The sequence below is a fragment of the Protopterus annectens genome, chromosome 4.part0 (genome assembly GCF_019279795.1).
Source record: "Protopterus annectens isolate FY-2018-M chromosome 4.part0, PAN1.0, whole genome shotgun sequence".
Classification (NCBI taxonomy): domain Eukaryota; kingdom Metazoa; phylum Chordata; order Ceratodontiformes; family Protopteridae; genus Protopterus; species Protopterus annectens.
Genome location: NC_056733.1, coordinates 1013836799 through 1013858667, shown reverse-complemented (window position 1 = coordinate 1013858667; position 21869 = coordinate 1013836799). Strand labels below are relative to the sequence as shown.

Below are 21869 nucleotides of genomic sequence, written 5' to 3'. Positions count from 1 at the left end.
TAGGGGAGAGCAAAAAACAGACTATTATGTAAAAAGACACATTTCTTCATCCACATTTTTTATTTCATTATATTCTTTCTTGAACACACACACACACCCACGCGCGCACACACATGTGCACGGACACACACACACACACACACACACACACACACACACACACACACACACACACACACACACACACACAAGTTACTTATGCACACTATTTGAACCTGAGGTACATCACGGATACCCACAGCAGTTCACCACAGTCAGTATATTTTACACAGAAAAAATGACCTAGTCTGACTGTCATTTGTTTTATTATATACTATATTTATGTAACATAAATGCAGGACTAGACTTTGTTATCTGACATATAAGCACACTAACTAACAGCCAGATACACAGATAATTTATATTTACTTAAATAAAAAGCACCAATCACAACAACAATGCTGACTATGTATGTGCCACGGTTCCAGTTACTGTCACCGAATGTGTTCTGGTTAAGTGCTGCGGGATTAAACCCTTCATTGTAACTTACATGGCTTTACATATGGAAAACAGAGAAGTATATAGTACTTGTTACTTATATTATAACTTAGATATGCTATAGTGCTGACAAGGTGGAAGCGCTCATCTCTAGTTTGAACGTAATAAAGCATGATATAAAGAAGCAATGCCAGCTGGAATCTTCTTTTTATTTTTAATAAGAATGCAAAGTGACCTTTGACACAGTATTACATAAGGAGGTGGGACAAAGGTGTTTTAGTAATGCATATGCAAAAACAGTTTGCTTTTTATTTGTTCATATCTATATCTTTCTATCTATACATCTCTCTCTCTCTCTGTGTCTCTGTGTATATATATATATATATATATATATATATATATATATATATATATATATATATATATATATATATATATATATATATATATATGTATGGATCTCCTAATATTCACCAAAAGCACATTTCACCGAAAATCAAATGAATGTGCACTTTTCACCGAAAACACAATTCACCGAAACACATTTCACCAAAAGTTATATATGGCCTTTTCCCCACTGTAGTGCGGCCTTGGAGTTAGTATATATAGTAAGAGAAAGTATGGGGTGCACCACCCCCCACATTGGGGGGAGTGGGGGGCATAGCCCCCCCACACATATTTTATGTATATATTATTGTCAAACAACAGTAATATAATGCAATTACATATATCCATGTATATAATTCAAAATATTTAAAATATTTGGGGGGCTACACCCCCACCCCCCAATGTGGGGGGTGATGCCCCTCACACCCCTCCCTTACTATATATATATATATATATACTAACTCCAGGATCACACTACAGTGGGGGAAAAGGCCATATATAACTTTTGGTGAAATGTGTTTCGGTGAATTGTGCTTTTGGTGAAAAGTGCACGGTGTAATGTAAATATATATATATATATATATATATATATATATATATATATATATATATATATATATATATATATATATATATATGTATACACACACACATAAATATATATAGGTCCCTATCAGAAGCTTGAGTTTTCAAAACTTGAAATCCATATGCATGAGACCATGTGAACAAATTTCAGAAAACTCCAATATTTTGTGATTTCAATATGTATCATGAATATGAACCTATGCTCCTCAGAATCACACCCCATCCACATCAACCTTCATGGATTTACCCAGATCATAAATACCACCACCAGAACTGGTAATGCCAACCAAAAAGAAAGTATTTTAGATTGGATTCTAATAAATAGCCAACCACATACATATAAAGCCGGGACTGCCCCAAATGACCTAAGCGATCACCTAATTACATATATAAAGAAAAATAAAATTGGCCTCAATACAGCTCCTATATACAGGTCAATTAGAAGCAGGAAGAAATTTGACCTTTCAAAATTTCAAGAAGAACTCAGAGCCCATAGATGGACAGAACTTAAATATCTCCCCCTAGAAGAAGCAGTATCTAAATTTAATAATACGTTCCTAGCCATACTCAATAATCATGCCCCAAAAAGATTAATCAAAAAAAATCAAGCATTGCACCCTGGCTTACAAACGAAACTATAGCTAAAATGAAAAACAGAAACAAATCATGGGATATATGGCGGGCAACCAAACTACCCCAAGACCACATCCGATTTCAACATTTAAAAAAATCAGTAATAGCTGACAAAAAAAATTATTACAGCCAACTTCAAAACAAACACCAAAACAACCCAAAAAAATTTTGGGCCGGTCTAAATAATCTTCTCCACCCAGGCAAATCCTCTACTCCTACCCCAGAACAGGTATCCAATAAAACTCCAATTGAAGTAGCCAATACCTTCAACTCTTTCTTCACGAACACTATTCAAACCTTAGCTAACCAACTATCAGCCACCCATTGTTCAATGAAAGAAATTCATCCAGAAACTAAACCAAATTTCTATCTACAAGCCGTCTCCACTTCTACTATAAGATCCTTACTTCAAAAGCTTAAACCTACCACCCTCTCCACTGACCTCCTCCCAGCCGAATATTTACAAAAAGCTTCAGATGTCATTGCCTACCCGATATCCATACTAATTAATCGCACCATCTCTGAATCTAATATCCCCTCTATTTGGAAAACATCCCATGTCATACCACTTCATAAAGGAGGCAATTCCACTGACCTATCTAACTATAGGCTAATAGCCATTATGTCCCCACTGGCCAAAATTATGGAAAAATGTATTCATAAACAACTCCTACAATATCTAACTCAGAATAATCTACTTACCAACTCACAACATGGGTTTCGACCTAACCACAGTACAACTACTGCTCTACTCTCCTTTACGGATACAATTAACACCAACCATAATAACAAAAAAATATCATCTGTGCTCTTTCTGGACCTCTGTAAAGCCTTCGACATGGTCAACCACCAACTACTTCATAATACCCTAAAAACCCTACAACTGGACAACCTAACCTTAGGCTGGTTCCGTGTGTACCTCTCAAATAGGAAAAAAGCTATACTCTGGGACAATCAACTCTCTGAACTCTTACCTAATACCATAGGGGTTCCACAAGGATCCATACTGGGTCCACTTCTTTTCTCTGTTTTTATTAATGACCTACATACAGCCATCCCTGAGGCAACCTGTGTACAATATGCCGATGATTCGACCTTAATCTGTTCCGATACATCTCTAGAGAAACTATTGGACAAAACCCAATCCTGCTTCACAGCTGTGGAAAACTGGTTATCAGGGTGACAACTAATTCTAAATCCTAAAAAAAACAAATTGCTTCTTTTTCATCCAACCCTGAAACTTCCCTTTACTGACTTCACCATTCAATCTAACGATGGGACAACCATCTCACCTGACCCCCATACTAAATTACTAGGTGTTACCATAGACAATAAACTTAGATTTGATACACATATTAATAATACTATCAAAACTGTGAACAAGAAACTAGGGTCACTATATAGAATAAAAGCCTATCTAACCCCAACATCAAAAACAACCATAGCCCGCACTCATTTACTATCTATTCTCTTATATGCTTCCCCAGTCTTCACCAAGCTTAACAAAAGTGAGCTAAATAAACTCTCAAGTTCATATAATCACATTGCCAGATTTGCTACTGGCACTCCATATAGAACGCACCACTGTAATAACCTAAAAGCCCTTGGATGGATAGAACTCCCAAACCTTCTACAGCAAAATCAACTTACTGAGGCATTTAAGTTACTTACACACCCGGCTAAAGCTCCTGCACTAAAGGGCCTAATTACACCATATATCAACCTAAATAGCCTACGTTCTGCAGATAGGTATCTTTTACAAACTGTCAAATCCCATAATGCAGGAGGTAATGCTCTATTCACTAACGTCACTGCAAAAAATTGGAATTCTCTTCCCCCTAGCATTACTACCATTACCTCCTTACCCCTCTTTAAAAAAAGTCTACTCCAATATTTCAAATCACACTGGCTCTGCCAGTGTTCTTTCCCAGATTAATTACCTCTCTTCTTTCATTTGTTTCTTATGGACTCACCATGACCCTTCTTATTATTTTATCTATCCACCCAATATTTCTTCTCCCTGAAACTCTAGATACCTCTCTTTTGAGGCTTAGCGAGCTGAAATGGATATAAGTTTCGGATTAAAATTACACATGTCTTCTTTACTCAATGTAATATACTTCAATTTTTATGTTTCTTATGTAATAAAAGATACCTTATGTTTATGTAATAATTTGTATACGTGGAGCTTTTCTCCCCGGGCTTCCGCTGAAAATGGACATGTATCCAGTCGGATTATCCCGGTCAACAAATGTAAAATAAAATAAAAATAAATAAAATAAAATATGTTGTTCTTATTAATATGTATGAAAGACTTAAAATGATTGGTTCTTTCAAACTTTAAATAGTTGGCTTAAATGTTTTTAATTATACTCTGATGAAGTCCTGTTAATGTTCGTTAATTTATTTATTTTTTTATTTTACATTTGTTTACTGGGAATGTCTGACTGGACACAGGTCCTTTTTCAGTGGAGGCCCAGGGTGAAAAGCTCCAGTAGCAAACATTTCCAAATATGGAATACATTCAGCAAAAACAAAATGCAACTCCAGCAAAGATAAGACTTCCACTGAGTGACCTCCCAAACGTCTTGCATCAGAGGCACATGGGATATATGCAAATGATTCTTATGAACATCAGATGTTTCAGCTCACTGGCGTTTCTGACTGCCCATGACTTGTTTCAACGTTTTACTGGACAATTTCAGGACAATAAAGCCAAACCCCAACAGTTGTGGATATGCATATTTCAGCCTTGTTATGACCTCATCAGCACAGCACAAGAAGAGCTTTTGACTAAGCATTAGAAACACAGGGCTGTTATACCCAGCTGATGTTCATTATCATTAGGGTCACTGCAGAAATATCACAAACGACAAACTAAAACAATGAGTGAGAGGGTCACTGAAAAAACAATCAGTAAATCAAAATGAAAACTCCAGCAAAGCTAGAACTTCCACTGAGTGACCTCCCAAACCTCTTATATCAGAGGCACATAGGATATATGCAAATGGATCTTATGAACATGAGGTGTTTGAAGCAAGAGATGAACTATATTGTGGTTTCCAGTGGTGAGTTATTGAAGGAGGGCTTAGGCTGAGGTTTTTGGCCAGAATGCAAGATTTCTTTATCTGCTGTTCAAAATTTTGTACATTAAGTTTACTATTATTCTGAAAGTTATTATAGTATAGTTTTTGTCTGCATTTATTTGCTTTTCAGTATGAAAGTTTTCAAGACAGTGTGGTGTGTTATATTTTTTGCCATTCTTTCCATGACTTTTCCTCTATCCTGCATTAGAATTATACTCTTTTTGTTTAGCCAGATCCCAATTTTTGTTTTCATCCTTTTCCTTCTAGGAGGTAGAAGGCTATTTAGGATATTCAAGAAAGTTACAATGAATTTATTTACAGCATTATCTAGGAAGAGGATTTTTATGAAGTTCCAGTTACTAGATGATTGGGTAGTAATGAACATTTCTGGGTTAAATTTGGAAAGGTTGCATGTTGTTTTATAAACATGCTGTTTAAGTGGATGTGTGAGGTGTTTGGTTGCATAAATTGGAAAATGATCATCGAGACAGTCAGACATTGTATCTGTTGTGCTGTATTTGCTTGGGTCTGATACTAGGATCCAGTCCAAAAGGCAATCAGATGTGTGAGGCCATTAATTAATTGTGTGAAACCCAATAACTATCTGCTAGACATAGGGAAGTTAGGGTTTACATCCAACTGATTGACGGTCACATCACCTAGCATTGTTTCTTGTGAAAATGCTGTGGAGATTCCATGTAGGATATCATCCAGTATAGCTGTATTGTCACAAGGAAGGATGGAAAGGACAACAATACATATTTGTTTCTAACAGTTCAATTGCAGGGTTGGGAGGGTGGCCTAATAGTTAAGGTGTTTTCCTTACAAACACAAGGTACAGGGTTTTAGTCTCGCAAGGGATAATTGGCTAGGCTTAAAATAGCTCATAAAGGCAGTAAGCTTAGTACTAATCTATGAACCTATGAAAGTAAAATGAAGCTCAGCTGAACAAAATTCTGGTATTGTTTTTTGTAAGGGGGAATGTGGTAGTTGTTGGGAAATATTAAAGCAACACCAACACCTTCCTTCTTTATACAGTCATTACATGTGATATTATAGCTGGAAGGTGCAATTTCAGAGTTGTTTATGCTGGGTTTCACCTAACTTTCAGTTACAGTGAGACTATCAGGCTTATGTTGGGTAATCCAGTCATGTAGTTCAGCAATTTGTTTTCTTACGCTTCTAACATTTATGGCAGCAAACGTTGATACCATAACTGGAAGTTGACTGTTGTAGGGTTAGGATAATGTGTGGAAAAGAATTGTCTTGATGTTCATTGTGATAGGTTGATCCAGAAATAAGGCAAATACCTCCTGCTAGAAGGATTTTGTATATTGGCGAATTACTGATAGTTGTTTTTGGAGAGTATTTCTTTTCCACTTAATGGTGTTTTGGTTTGAGTTGAAATGGAGTTAATCAGTCTATATGTGGAATGAAGGTGAGAAGCATCAATAAATAGGTTTGGTGTGAAGTGCGGAGATTCTAGGGAGGAAGTATGAATAGGTGGCTGGGATAGGGTTGGAGAGATGAGTGCTGTTTTAAAGTCAGGGTAGGATGAGAGATGACCCAGTAGGAGGTGGAGAAGAATAGAGGATACCTGAGGAGTTTCATGATGCAGTGACCATAGGCTATTGTACAATGACACAAAATGTTCAGTGAAAACGTTTTGGAGTTGGACCTTTTGGCAGAGCTGCTGCAGTATAAGAGTCGGCTGTAGTGACCACATGCTCTGCACTGTGAAGGAGGTGACCCTTATGATGATGATATGATAATATAAAATATGATGATATTTGTGAAATTAAAGCCAAGACAGTGACACAGCATTTTCAACCTGCAACATTTACATGGTAAAGCAATTAAAGTTTCAATTACTGTGAACTTAGAAACTGTTAAAAAATTTCTTCCAGAATACAAGAATATTAGTATTAATATCATCTTAACAGAATAGCAACAATGCTTCCATGTCAAGTATGATGCACTTTGTAGTGCCTAGCTTTATTAAACATCGACCATCACTCAGCTCCTAAGACATGGAAAAGCCGCCGAGCCTCATGCACACCGAAATTGACTTAATCTGATTCTGTATCTTTAATGACCATTTAATCAATACACTCACAACACATACTCAACACAGATGTAGTTAATTTCCAACAGGCAGATCTCCACCTACATATAATTATAACTCATTCCCTTGCCAGCCTGTACCCATCTCCATAGGTTCATAGGGTAAAGTTTTCAAATAGCAATAATCACGCCTCAGTAGGCCTTCATAGACTACGATACTACCACTGCGCAAAACTAAGATAGAACAATATCTCACTAAACTAAAAGCAAACAAATTCCAGACAACATTGTATCACAAAGTTCAGACTAGCTGCTGATGCTATTGCCTGCCATGTCTCTATCATTATAAACAAATCTATAGACAAATATCTGTTCCTTACCTCATGGAAACAATCATATATCCACACTTTGCTAACATGTCCCTTATATTTATCTTGCTATCTTCATGCCAGTTGCTGGCCTCTTTCCTTTGTCTGAGATTCTTGAGAAATGCATCCACTCAAGTACTAACCTACTTTTAAAGACACACCTGTCTCCCCAACCTGGCATGGATTTTTCCTTCCCACATGAGAAATGAGTTACCTTCTGCTGTCAGTCTTCCTTGACTTAACAAAAGTTTCAGTCCACTCTTTCACTCCATGCTACTCTGATAACTCATTTTCTTTATTCACCAGACCTAGAATATTTTTATATCCGCCTCACTAATAGAATCCAAAATGTAAAATGGCAACAATCCAAATCCACCTTTCTTCCCACACCAGTTGAAGTCCTTCATGGCTCAACACCTCAATACATGGCTCCTTACTTTTCAATATAATTTCATTAAGAAGCTTCATCTTATCCTCAGGAACTCTCCCTTACCTGAACTTCAGAATGTCATACAACTCTCTTTCACTTTGCCCTCCTGACATTGTGTGCCTTGATCCTGATTTTTTTTGTTGATTTTTTTGTATTCAATCAATTTCTCTATCAAAATGTTCCATAGGTTTGTAGATTAGGTTTCTAGATTAGTGCACATTCCTTCTGCGGTTTTTCCACTGAACACATCACTCCAATTAGTTTTACATAGTGACTGTTTTGCTTCTATATAATCTGTAATTAACCTTCTGTGCATTGGTTTATATTTCATCTTGGCAGAATTAAGTAGCAACAAATTAACCTTTACAACCCCTTGATCACTGCACATCAGTGGTGGTAAAACTTGACATGAAGGAAGAGTCATTTCCATAGGAACACAAACAATGTCTAGTATATTCTGTTCCCTGGTAGGCTTTTTTTTACAATTTAAGACCATTGTTATTTTTGAACAGGCATTATAAACAATGTCCTTACTAATGTTGTTGAATCAATATTCTTCCACTCTGTTTCTGGCAAATATAAGTCCTCAGCTAATATTATTCTTCCCTCCTGTGTTTCATGTAAGAAATGTATGAATTCCTCTAGGTCATCTGCACTTGACTTTGTTGGTTGATACACTCCCGCAGTTGTTGTATGTTCCAGGGTTGTCTTTATTGTTACAGTCACACAATTTTCTCCCCTAATATTGTGAACTTTTTTTTCTCATAAAGATGGCATTGTCATTTATACATATTATATATGTAAAATACATGAAGGTTTCTGTCACACACTGCAGGTAATCTGATTTTCTTGACCCCTCTTTTTGCCTACTTTCATCTTCTGTCATCTCTTTCAGGACATGTGCAGGTATGTCTTTCAGTTATCTGGTATGTAATTTGCCTACTGCCCTATAAAATCACATTATCCTCTGAAATACTTCCACTGTAACTTCATTCCCATGATAGAGAGAGGCATGTGGCCTTCTAAACTGAAAACAGTATTTCCACAACAGCCGTACCACTGCCTGTATTTGACCCTCATTACTTCCATACTTGTGTTAGTCATACCTTATCTGCAGCCAGGTTTTCTACTGGTCCATTCTGTGATCTAATTGTGGCTTTCCTTTGCATTGAGGGTATTAGATGTGAGTAATGCATGTACATTTTTGGTTGGTGACTTTCATAATATTTTCTTCTATGAAGTATTTCATCATTTAGTGGACTTGTATGCCACGGTTACCACTTTTAATGACTGAAGGTCTGTTGTCTCATTCTATAGATTTTTAAGTCTCTCATTTTTTTTTCTATTCAATGTCAGTTGTGCAACAGGTAGCACACTCACCTTTCATACAGAAGGGTGTGAGTTCTATTCCCACACCAAATAAAAGGAATGCTGATGCTACAGTAAAGCATAAGGGGTGCTGCAGTCCTGAATGTGCTGCCTTTTAGGAGAGACATTTAACTGAGACCCTGTTAGCCTGAGCTGGTAGTAGCTCAAATGGATGTAAAAGATCCCATGGCACTTAATGAAAAAAGTTGTGGAACCTCGCTGATGACTTAACCAAACTTCATGTAGGAGTATAAATACTATCTCAGGTCTCCACCCAACAAGAGGCTACTAGGCCAAATAACACAGTTATCAAAGGAAACTTCTAGTCTTACTGGACTGCTAAAATGCACTTTAATGTATATGATGTAAAATGTAGGCAGTGATGCAAAAATATATGATAAGCCTGCTTTTAGTCCTTGTCTCCCGACAGTGCTCATATCCATGTTGTCTGTCTAAAGTACACTCATCTTCACGGTTTCTTGTTGTACAATCATTTTTAATTCAGATAAAGCATACATTTAAATTCATTTTACTGCTCTGGGTTACCCTCTCAGTGGGAGGGTGGCCTAATGGTTAAGGTGTTTGCCTTACAAATACAAGGTGCAGCGATTGAGTCTCACAAGGAATAATTATCTAGGCTTACAAGGGCGGTTAGCCTAGTATGAACCTATTACTTGGCTTTGCTATATATTTATAAATTCTACATAAGTGCCTGAAATAAAAAGTCCACTCAAATATTACCAGAGTATATCCAATATTGTTCAGTTAATGATTTGATTAGCAACTAAGACAAGCCAGGTTTAACTGGTTAACATACCATTTTCATTGTGATCTATGATTTTCACAGCTCTTGCAGTTCACTATAGCAGTAATAATACAGGCCGATATTCCCAATCACAGTCTCTGTTTCTTCTTAGTGTTAATCCGCGAAGAGGGGTGCTACTTTGTTATGCAAATAAGGTCAGCAGACATCTTTCACACTCACAATGGAAACACAGATGTATTCTGGTAAACAGTCCTCACTATGGCAGAAGTGTAACATACCTAAGGAATAAGCATTAGGGGAAAAGCTGTTATGAAGGTAAGGTGCCTTACACATTGACTTATTACTATGATTCATAGAGATAACTCTAAAGGGTCCTCATTTGCATATAACACACATAAAGAACCCTGAACTTACATGACAGCTACATATTAATGTGGGATAACTGGACTTATGCATTTAATTAATTAGGAAATTGCTAACTTTTTAATTAGAGGAAAAAAATATATATATACATATATATATATATATATATATATATATATATATGTGTGTGTGTGTGTGTGTGTGTGTGTGTGTGTGTGTGTGTGTGTATACATTTTTAAGAGAATCATTTGAAACTGTTCAAAATTAGGTAGGATTATTGACTTCAGTTCAAGAAATGTCTGTTTTGTTCATACAGTGGGCATAATAGCTTTAATGAATATTGTAAACGTGTCATATGTAAATGGAAAATCATTAGAGCAGCAGTGGGAATGTGATCATTATGCTGATGTCATTTAATGATTGTACGTACCTAGTAAAACTACTGAGGCAGCGAGGATGCTTTGTTAGCTGCTTTCTTCACTTGGCTGGACTCTGTGTGTGTGGATAATTATGAGGTTGTGTCTCATATGATTTGTTGAACAGTATGACAAGTTTGTGGATTGCAAAGTAGATATAATACACAAAGCAATGCTGTTCTCAATGGATGTGCATAAGGTGCAGATATTTAACTGTGAGTAACAAGAACACTTAATTACTGTGTGCTGCTTTACATATTTTCTCATTTACGTCTCATTATAGTTAATTTGCTTATTCTAAATTGTGTTCTTGGTGCATTTCCGTAAATGACCTCTATGAAGAGTGACCCAGCAAAGCTCACTCACGGACATTGCAGATACCCCTATCGTATTCATGTAATGACAGTGAATACCAGCCATAATCTCCTTTCTTTTAGTATAAAACTGATCCACCTGTAATTATCAGCTGCTCACTTTCTTCTACATTCACAAGTAGGAATTGCACTCAGCATCCTTCTGTTCTGAGAACACAGTGGTGCAGCGGTTAGCGTTGTCGCCTCACAGCAAGAGGTTCTTTGGTTCGATCCTCGGCTGGGGTGCCTTCCGTGTGGAGTCTGCATGTCCTCCCTGTGGTCACTTGGGCTTCTTCTGGGTACTCCAGTTTCCTCCCACATCCCAAAGGCATGCTGTAGATGGATTGGACATTCTAAATTCTCATTCTCAAGGAAGAGCTAAACCCAAACATAAAACTACTGTTTAATCTCAGCCTTACTACAGGATATGTGCCCAAAGAGTGGCGTACAGCAACAGTGGTCCCTCTCCATAAAGGTGGTGCCTCAATGGATCCTGGAAACTATCGCCCCATAAGCCTGACTAGCTTGGTCTGCAAAGCTATGGAAAGGATCATCATGGACCTCATAAATAAAGATATTGGGGACCTACAAACACTGGATCCTACTCAGTTTGGCTTTGTTAAGGGCAGATCCTGCCTCTTAAACCTGGTTGATTTCTTTGAAACAGTCACCAAGGCCATTGACGAGGGGAAGGTGGTCCACACAGCCTACCTGGACCTCGCAAAAGCCTTGATACAATACCCCACTCGGGCATTATAGATAAGCTCACCAGCTTAAATATAAACCCCTATGTCACTAGATGGATTGCAAACTGGCTCAAGGACAGAACCCACATGGTTAGAATTGCTGGAGCCATGTCGGACTCCAAACCAGTTACAAGTGGTGTCCCACAAGGCTCAGTCCTGGGACCTCTCTTGTTCGGTATATATTTCTCGGAGGTACAGGCCAACACGGAAGGACTGTGGCTGACCAAGTTCGCAGATGACTGCAAACTGGCCATAATCGACTCTCCAGCCGACACAAGCATCCTCCAAAAGGGCCTCATAGAAACAGACAACTGGTGCCAGAGCCATGGCCTCAAGCTAAATGCCAAAAAGTGTATAGTCATCCCCTTTGGCAAAACAAAGTGCCCACAAATTACCACATAGGTGGAAATCCATTAAGTACAGAAGAAGTAATTAGGGACCTGGGGACCCAAGTTGATAGCAATCTCTCATTTGACAACCACGTGGCCAAAGTGGTTAGAAAAACATTTTATATAGCCCACCTAATCATGAAGGGATTCACATCTAGATCAGGGGAGGTCATCGTGCCTCTTTACTCATCTCTCATCAGGCCCATAATTGAGTACAATGCCCCTTTTGGGATGTACCTTACCAGACACCTGCAGCAACTGGAAAGACCCCAAAAGTACCTCACCAAGAGGATCAAAGGGCTCAAACAGATGCCATATGCTGCCCAGTTAAATAAACTCCAGCTCTACTCAGTGGCATACCGCCTGTTCAGAGGCGATCTGTGCCTGACATATAAAGCCATGTCCAACCCGGAATTAATGGACATGCTGCACCTCAGAAAATCCAAATCCCATCGAGCTATGCACTCGAGAGACTTGAACCTCAGCACTGAAATAAATAGGACATGCTGGAGGGACAGATTCATAACCCAGAGGCTCCCTTCACTCTGGAATAAAATCCCAGTCCAGGTTAGGCAGAGTCCCTCATTGACTCTCTTCAAGAGGAATCTTGATGAGTGGATGGGAGATCGTAGGTTTACCCCGGGTATCACTTCTGTGTCACTGTTAGATAGAGGCACAGTATACTAACCTCGAAAAAGGGCATAGCAAAATAAATTTAAAATGGGTGATGAAAGCCAAACACATTCTGGCTAGGCTTATAAATGCCCTAGGGAAGATAGCCTAGTATGAACCTATGAACCTATGAACCTATGAAATTGGCCCTAGGTGTGAGTGCATGCATGTGTGTGCCTTCTGTGGAAGGTTGGGTGCTGGGCTGGCAACTTGACACTGTAAAAACTCCACTGCCAATCATGAGCGGACAGGTAATCTGCTGTGGTGAACCCTAACTGGGAAAAGCCGAAAGAAGAAGAAGATCCTTCTGTTCTGAGAAATAACTTTGATTTAAAGCACTGCACTGAACAAACCACTGAATGGATACTGTTGTGAACTCAGTTATTATTCAAAGTGTTTCCCATGTACTCACAGTACACTGTCAACTTTCAGTTTTGGAAATGGTTTGAAGTAGACCTCTCTGCAGTCCCAGATTTTGCAGAATGTCCCTAATTATGCATCATATTTTTGCCTCGCTCCTCTTAAATTTTTTGATTTTCTGGCAAACCTCAGGGATTATAGTCCAGCAGTACTGCCAGATATTACAATTTCATACTTTCTAATGTTCAGAAATGCATATTGATGACAAACCTGTTGTGGGACTATCTTTTCCTTTGTAATCCTTTAGATGAGAAGTTAAATGGAGGTCCCATCTGCACAAGTTGGTCATAGCATACAGCATACATAGAATACAGATATTTAAGAGGAGATCTTATTCAGGTATATAGGGCATTTAGGGACAACTACCTCTGGGAATGTTTGGGGTTATCAAAAAGTAGTAGAAAATCTTCAGCAACCTATATAGAAGATTCTATAGGAATGAGAAGTTTACTAATTGGTTCTCTGACAGAGTAGCGGATGCTTGGAGCAGACTACCAAATTACATTAAAACAAGTACTAGTTTAGATATTTTTAAGAACAGCCTGGACATTTATTATAGGAACAAGTGTTTTGGCATATTGGCAAGCTAGAAGGGCTTTAATGTCCATGCTTGAAACATATGTATGTATGTATAGCACATTTGGATGTGAAAGATTCAATGGCACCTTAAAAAAAAAACAATAGGGGAAGTAACTCCCATGGTAGTATAAATACCACCTCACGTATCCCCTGAAAATAGGCCACAAGGCTAATAGGACTAGCCTGGTCAGCACAGGATAAATACATAAAATAAATATATAAACATTTAAATGAAATGGAGCAACATATAAACCATCCCCCGGATTCATGAAGCTTGCGCCAGGTGCAGGCGTAGCGTATGCGGGATAACGCCAAATATGTCCACCGAGCGATTCAGGTATGAACCAATTCCACGTGCACTACCGGCGTACACCAGATCTGCGCAGCCCTCGGCATAGGTATGCAAATCACCCCATGCGCAGTGTCGCACCATGATAATGACGGCATACAGCGATTCACAAAGTGGTGCAGGCATAGCGTAAGCCCATGGAAATGTAAACCAAAAAACACGGTTTACATTTTCCCAAACAGAACATCGGAGTTATGGAAGTGGACCAGACTCATGTATTACAAAGTTAACATATGCCAATGGCTAAATACACAGCCAATGGCACAAGAAAAGATGCACAACACCTAAAAATCAACATTTAATGTCATGTCCACAGTAACGCACAGTACAACTGCAGGGCATGTGTGCGCAAACAGGAATACAAAGAAAATATATACAAATGTCATAAAATCGCAATGTAAGACAAATAAGGATTTCACCATAATACGCAATGGTAGGCATGGTACACCACAAGCAAGGTGCAAGGATTGCCAAGGGCCCGCGACAGTGTTTGGTGCTGTAACTATGAATTTGTAGTCAATGCCATGCAAATGAGGCAGGTAATACTGAATCGAAAACGTCCCGCCGGATGAAGGATGTACCAGACGGCACAGCGCTATAACACCGAGGAGTGTCTCAGAGGTGATACATGACATCAGCAGAGGGGTGTGCCACCATATCAGTAAGCACATTGGAGCAATGCAAATCTGGCCTGGCCATTGCTAAGCAAAGCTGCAGGACAGGGGTGGGGAGGAAGGTATAGAATCGTTTAGCTGAGAGCACACACGGTGCCCGAAAGCGCATGTGTATGGGGATAAAAACGTGCCCGAAACCCGGTAAGCGGATGCACGCACCGCAAACAATAGCACAAACAGGAAGGTCAGGGGAAGAAAAGAAAGAAATGCCGAAGTAGGGTAATTGGTGTACTACTGAGCAATTAACACCAATCAACTCACGGTGGCCAATCGATGGCAGTAGACAAGCCTGCATGCAGAAACCTGCAAAACAGGATAGGGGAGGCATAGGATTGCAAAGAAAGGAGGGGAGGAATTGGAATGCAAAGATAGGAGAACTGTCATAGCAGAGCAAAGCAAACCCACAGTAGACCGGCAATAGAACACATTACGCAAGATAAGCCAGGTCTAGGGAAGTACAAATGAAAGCAGGCAGCTGGATGCATGCCAGCAAATGGTAGGTGTAACATGCACAAATGTAAAGTGAATGGCAGGAGGTAATTTATGGCAGCCAAATGTAATGCAACACCAAAGGCAGCACAATAGTGGTTCCGGTAATAAAACACAGAAGATACCCTGTAGCCACGATCGTACATACACACCCTATGACATCATCAGTGTTCACAGCAAAATAGTATAAAGTGTGAAAGCACCCAACACACACCTGTCTATTCCCGAACACTGCACCATAGGTATAAACAGACAGGGAACTTTTAAAATGTACATGTTGGGAGCTGCCATAGCTGTGATACATCAGCATATGTTATAGACTGACGGTGTTGTGAAGGATGATGCCGAAAACCACCGTAGACCTCGGAGGAGGAGAAGAGTGTTCAGACCAAGGATAACCTACCAGGGGCTACATGATCTGGAGATAGCAGAGTGTTACAGGGTGGACAGGGACATCTTACAGCAATTAGTAGAGCTGTTTCGGCCACGCCTGAGAACCAGAAACAACGGGGGAACCCATCCCAGTGGACACGAAGGTATGTGTAAGCTTGCAAATACTAGCCACAGGTACCTTTCATAGGCCAACTGTAGATATAATGGGGATCTCACAGGCATCGGCATCCAGGGTACTATACCAGTTCCTGGATGCCATGTTACCACATGCCAATGAGCAGATATACTTCCCCTGAACTCAGGAGGAGTTGGCCAGCAATATGCGTCACTTCCACCGTGTGGCAAACTACCCAGAGGTACTGGGTGCGATAGACTGCATGCACATACATATCAAGTCACCACCTGGTGAGTATGGTAGGTGCTACATAAACCATAAGGGATTCCACTCCATCAACTGCCAGGTCGTGTGCAATGCCCAGGGCATTATCATGGATGTGTGTGCTGGCAGCCCTGGAAGCTACCACGACTCCCATATATGGCATGCCTCACAGCTGTATCAGGTATTTGTCAGGGGGGACATCCCACAAGGCCACCTTGTGGGGGATGCTGGCTATGCACTGGAGCCGTGGATGATGACCCCATCAGAAATGCACACACACCATTGCAAGAATGCCATAATGAGGCACACGCACACACCAGAATCATCATAGAGCACATGTTCGTGATGCTGAAATCAAGGTTCTGGTGCTTGGACACATCTGGTGGAGCCTTGAAGTACTCTCCAGGCATGTGTGCCCACATCTTCATAGTATGTGCCATGCTGCATAATATGATCCTGCAAAAACAGCTGCAGCAGGGTCAAAATGGGGGAGGCCTCACAGCCCACCACAATTGCTAAGGCCAACACAGGCACAGAGGGATCCAGACCATGGACACACTGTGCCAGCCCCAGTAGGCTGACGGAGGCATGTCCAATATGCCTACGCCTTGGCAAAGAGGGAACGTATAGCACATACCCTGACAGTGTAGGCCCCCACGGACTGACACCCCTCTCAACCTGCACACACAGTAAAATGGATGGCACACAAACATGACCACCTGTAAATTGTGATGTATAGGTGGCCCACTGTGGAATCCTACATAGGCAGCCCTCAAACATTGTACATGCAACAGCCATTGGAACCTCACCTTTAACATTCTTGTAAGAAAAGCGCAGTCTGGGTCTGAACTGTCTGCAAACAGCTACAGTTAACTTTGAGTATGTGTCTACCTGTTTGAGCCAATATTCATTTTCCCTTGGAGAGCACTATGCTTTGGTTGTAAGCAGCCCCCCCCACCACACACACACACACACACACACACACACACACACACACACACAGACACACACACACACACACACACACACACACACTCACACACACACACACACACACACACACACACACACACACACACACACACACACACACACACACACACACACACACACCTTCCACTTTCTCTTATTCCCTTCTGTTAGCAAATAGTATCCATAACTTATCAATACTGTGTGTTTGTAAATTTAAACTATGACCACAGTAGCCTACTGATACAAGGTTATCCTGTTTTTCCACCTGAGAAATTAAGAAATGACTTACAGTTTCAGAGCAGTCCTTGGTCAATTGTGATTGTTTCTTAACACATACTTGTCTTTGCTTTGTGATTGTTTCCAGCCCCTCATATGAGCAACTAACAGGGTCTCTACCGCCTGCTCCCCACCCTGCCCCTATTCCTCCTGCCCCGGTGGTCCCACCTTTATTGCACGCAAATGCCTCCCACCTTTCTAATAGCCAACCACAGCACTAACCCAACACTACCTCCTCCATCTTCCCACTACTATCACACCTCCTCAACTAACATGTACAAGCATACCTTTCCTATGCTCACTGCATGCACTCTCCTTGCATATCTTACATCCTACCAAAGCTCCATCATTCCCCACTCAACCACTACCACTGTACTACTACTCACACCACCACTCATGTCTCAGCCACACTCAGCTCCCATCCCACCAGCTCAAGAACCAACCCTATGCACCCAGCACATATTCTACCAACTATATTACTCAAACATAAAGCATCCCTACAACTTAACATAGTAACCCTCCCACCATACCTATTACCACAGAGCACAATCATAAAGTTTCCTTATAAACAAACATATTCAAAACTGAGAAAACTAATAATCTCATGCTTATCAAAACTAGCCCTAAGTGGAGACATCCACCCCAACCCTGGCCCTACCATCTCCAACCCCAATCTTCATAATCAGACTAGAAACCACAACTTCTCCCATATTACAGCCAATAGAAAGCCAAGTGACTTCCTTCTACTAAGCCTAAATATTAGAAGTATATCCAACAAAGTCCATGAACTCCATGCCACCATAGACTTGTACTCCCCAGATATAGTCATCCTGACAGAAACCTGGCTAAAACCTCACATTATCAGTGAGCAAATACTCCCTACAGGTTATGGCATACTAAGAGTAGACCGGCTAAACAAAAAAGGAGGTGGTGTAGCTATAATATTTAAACAGCATCTAAACATCCAGATCTTAAAATCATCAGCTCCACAAATAGGCAATTAAGAAATAATATATACCAACCTCAAAATTAACCAAAACAAAACCATCAACATAATTGGATGCTACTTCCCACCTGGCCAAAACATCCCTCCCTAGAAAACCTCCTCAGCTGGTCTACCCACCATCTCCCCAAGAAACTATCATCTTAGGTGATTTCAATATTGACTGGCAATCCTGTTCTGGCAACAATCCAACCCATCATGTACACCTTCATGGCTTCACTCAACTAGTCCAGTCACCAACCAGGATAAATAAAAACTCCACCAAGCACACTACCCTGGATTGGATACTAGTCAGTAAGAGCCCCCAGTCATATATAACAGGCTGCTTATCAGATAGCCTCAGTGATCACTCCCCAACATTCCTACTCAAAAAATACCTATACCAAGCTAAACCTGTCATCTACCGTCAAATACGTAAAAAACTAAACTTTAATCCACTCACATTCATCTCATCCCTCAAAGAATGTAACTGGCATCCTATAAAGTACCTCAGTCTAGATGATGCAGTTGAATTTTTTAATACTACCTTCCTGAACATCCTTAATTACAATGCCTCCATAAGATTCTCCAGAACCAAAGCACAACCTTCCCCATGGCTACAGAAAACCACTAAGTCAGAAATGAAAAACAGGGATAAAGCCTGGGAGCACTGGCACAAAACCAAAACCCCCTCAGCTAGACAGAAATTCCTAGAACTATGCAATAGAGTCAAAAAGCTAATAAAACAGGACAAATCCCAATACTACCAGTCTGTCCTAGACTCCTCACAACACAGCCCCAAACAATTCTGGTCCTCCATAAACTCCATCCTCCACCCAGGTAAAGTCAGTACCCCTCCTCCTAACATCCCTCACTCCACAGAAAATATTGCTACCTCATTCAACACACACTTCACCCAAACCATACTATCACTAGCTAAACAACACAACCCCCTCCCCTCCAACCCACACCTTCAACTAGTAATCTCCCCACTGCCTTCTCTTTTTCTCCTGTACCTACCTCCAACATAAAAAAACTCTTAACTAAACTTAAACCCACCAAATTAGCAGCAGACAGCCTCCCAAGTGAATACCTACAAATCGCAGCTGATGCTCTGGCCTACCCAGTATCCATCTTGATTAACCGATCTCTGTCAGAAAGTTATGTTCCTACACTGTGGAAAGTATCAAATATAATTCCCCTCCACAAAGGTGGGCCCTCCACAGAACTAACCAATTACCACCCCATAGCTATTCTCTCTCCACTCTCCAAAATACTAGAGAGATGCATGCACTCACAGGTCTCAGACTACCTCCTTACTAACAACCTCCTTTCCAGTACTCAAAATGGTTTCCGACCAAACCATAGCACCACCACTGCCTTACTCTCCTTTACTAACACTATCCTTCAGCATAAAAACAATGGCTATCTCTCCTCTGCTACTTTCCTAGATCTATCTAAAGCATTTGACATGGTCCCACACAAACAACTTATCTCTATCCTCAATAACCAATCCTTCTCACAATCGGTCACCAACTGTTTTCAGAGTTACCTGTCTGACCGCCAACAATCTGTTGTATGGCAGAATTACATATCTCCCCAACTACCTGTCTCCATAGGGGTTCCCCAAGGATCCATCCTTGGACCCCTACTTTTCTCTGTTTACACCAATAATCTAGCCTCTGCCACCAAACATGGCACACTCATACAATACGCAGATGACTTGACCTTCATCTGCTCAGCTCAGTCCCTACCAAAACTGCAAAAAGTCACACAGGAAGCCTTTTTCTCTGTTGAAACATGGTTATCAGATGCCCGATTAATACTCAACCCAAACAAAACTAAACTACTCATCTTCCAACCCACCAAACATACTCAAAACAACTCTCACTTTAACATCACGGCAAAAGACAACACCACTATATACCCAACTGAACACACCAAATTGCTAGGAGTGGAAATAGACAATAAACTAAAATTTGACATTCGCATATCCATGACTATAAAAAAAGTCCACAAAAAACTTGGAGCATTATAAAGAAATAAGCAATTTCTCACCAAAGCAGCAAAGATTTCAATAGCAAATTCCCACCTTATCTCCACTCTACTTTATGCCTCTCCAATATATACCAACCTAAGGCAATGTGATCTAAACAAGCTAGAGACCTGCTACAACAAAATCGCCAAATTTGCCACATGGGGCATCCTACCGTAGTCACCACTGTCTCTCACTTGCTGAACTGGGCTGGCTTGAACTCCCTCACCTCCTTCAGTGGTATCAACTCTCCCTCGCCCACTAACTAGTAAACCATCCACTAAATGACCCATCCCTCCAGAATCTACTCCAACCCTATTGCACCACCAGACCACTAAGATCCCAGCAAAAAAAATCTGCAGAGAGGCCAATAACTCTGCTGGTGAAGCACTATTCTCTTGCGCCATAGCCAAATTATGGAACTCGCTCCCACCCACAATTACCTCCATACTATAATGCACCCACTTCAAAACTTTACTAAAAGTGCAACTAAAAACATGCTGGCTATGCCCTTGCAACTCCCTCTCTAATATCATCCTCCCCATCCAACCACTACCTTTCTTTCCACTCCACTAACTACCTTGATTATAGCAAGCTCAGATGCTCATAAGCCAGTACTTATTATACAGCACGGACTTCTTCTTCTTGTAACATTTGTTAATGTCTGGTATGCACTTCACAGATAAAGATTCTAGTTGTCTACTGATGAACTATGTTCTTCATCTGTAAATATGTTGTAAGTAATTGCTATGTAAATTGTTAATCACTATGTAATCCAATATAAATACTGTCTGTTTATTTTAACTTTTGAGCTTTTCTCCCCGGGCCTCCGCTGAAAATGGACCTACGTCCAGTCGGACACTCCCGGTCAACAAATTTAAATAAATAAATAAATAAAACACAGAATGTCAACACCTGCAGTACATGCGCCTATCAGCATCTGTCGGTGCTGTGTGTATAGGTTCTCAGGTACATTGGCAGGTACATGCCCGATTGTCAGAGGCACAACACCAAACGGGGCAAACAGTGTCTCCCGTTGCCACAACATCGAGTAAGCAACTGTCGCTTACTGGAGCAGAGGCAATCGCGGGAGCACATGTGTGTAAGCACTGTCCTTCACACTCTCAGCACAGATTCCCCACTGCGTTAATGAGGGGCTCCACATAATGTAATCATGGATGTTGTGTCAAGGCAGGGGATGTACTCATGACAGGTATT

At 40.4% G+C, this 21869-nt stretch overlaps 1 non-coding gene across 1 annotated transcript; it reads right to left on the bottom strand.

Moving 5' to 3' along the window:
- Positions 1-7337: 7337 nt before the first annotated feature.
- On the bottom strand, positions 7338-7468 carry LOC122800584. The gene has a single exon (XR_006364593.1). It is a non-coding gene; the product is annotated as a U4 spliceosomal RNA (small nuclear RNA).
- Positions 7469-21869: the final 14401 nt, after the last annotated feature.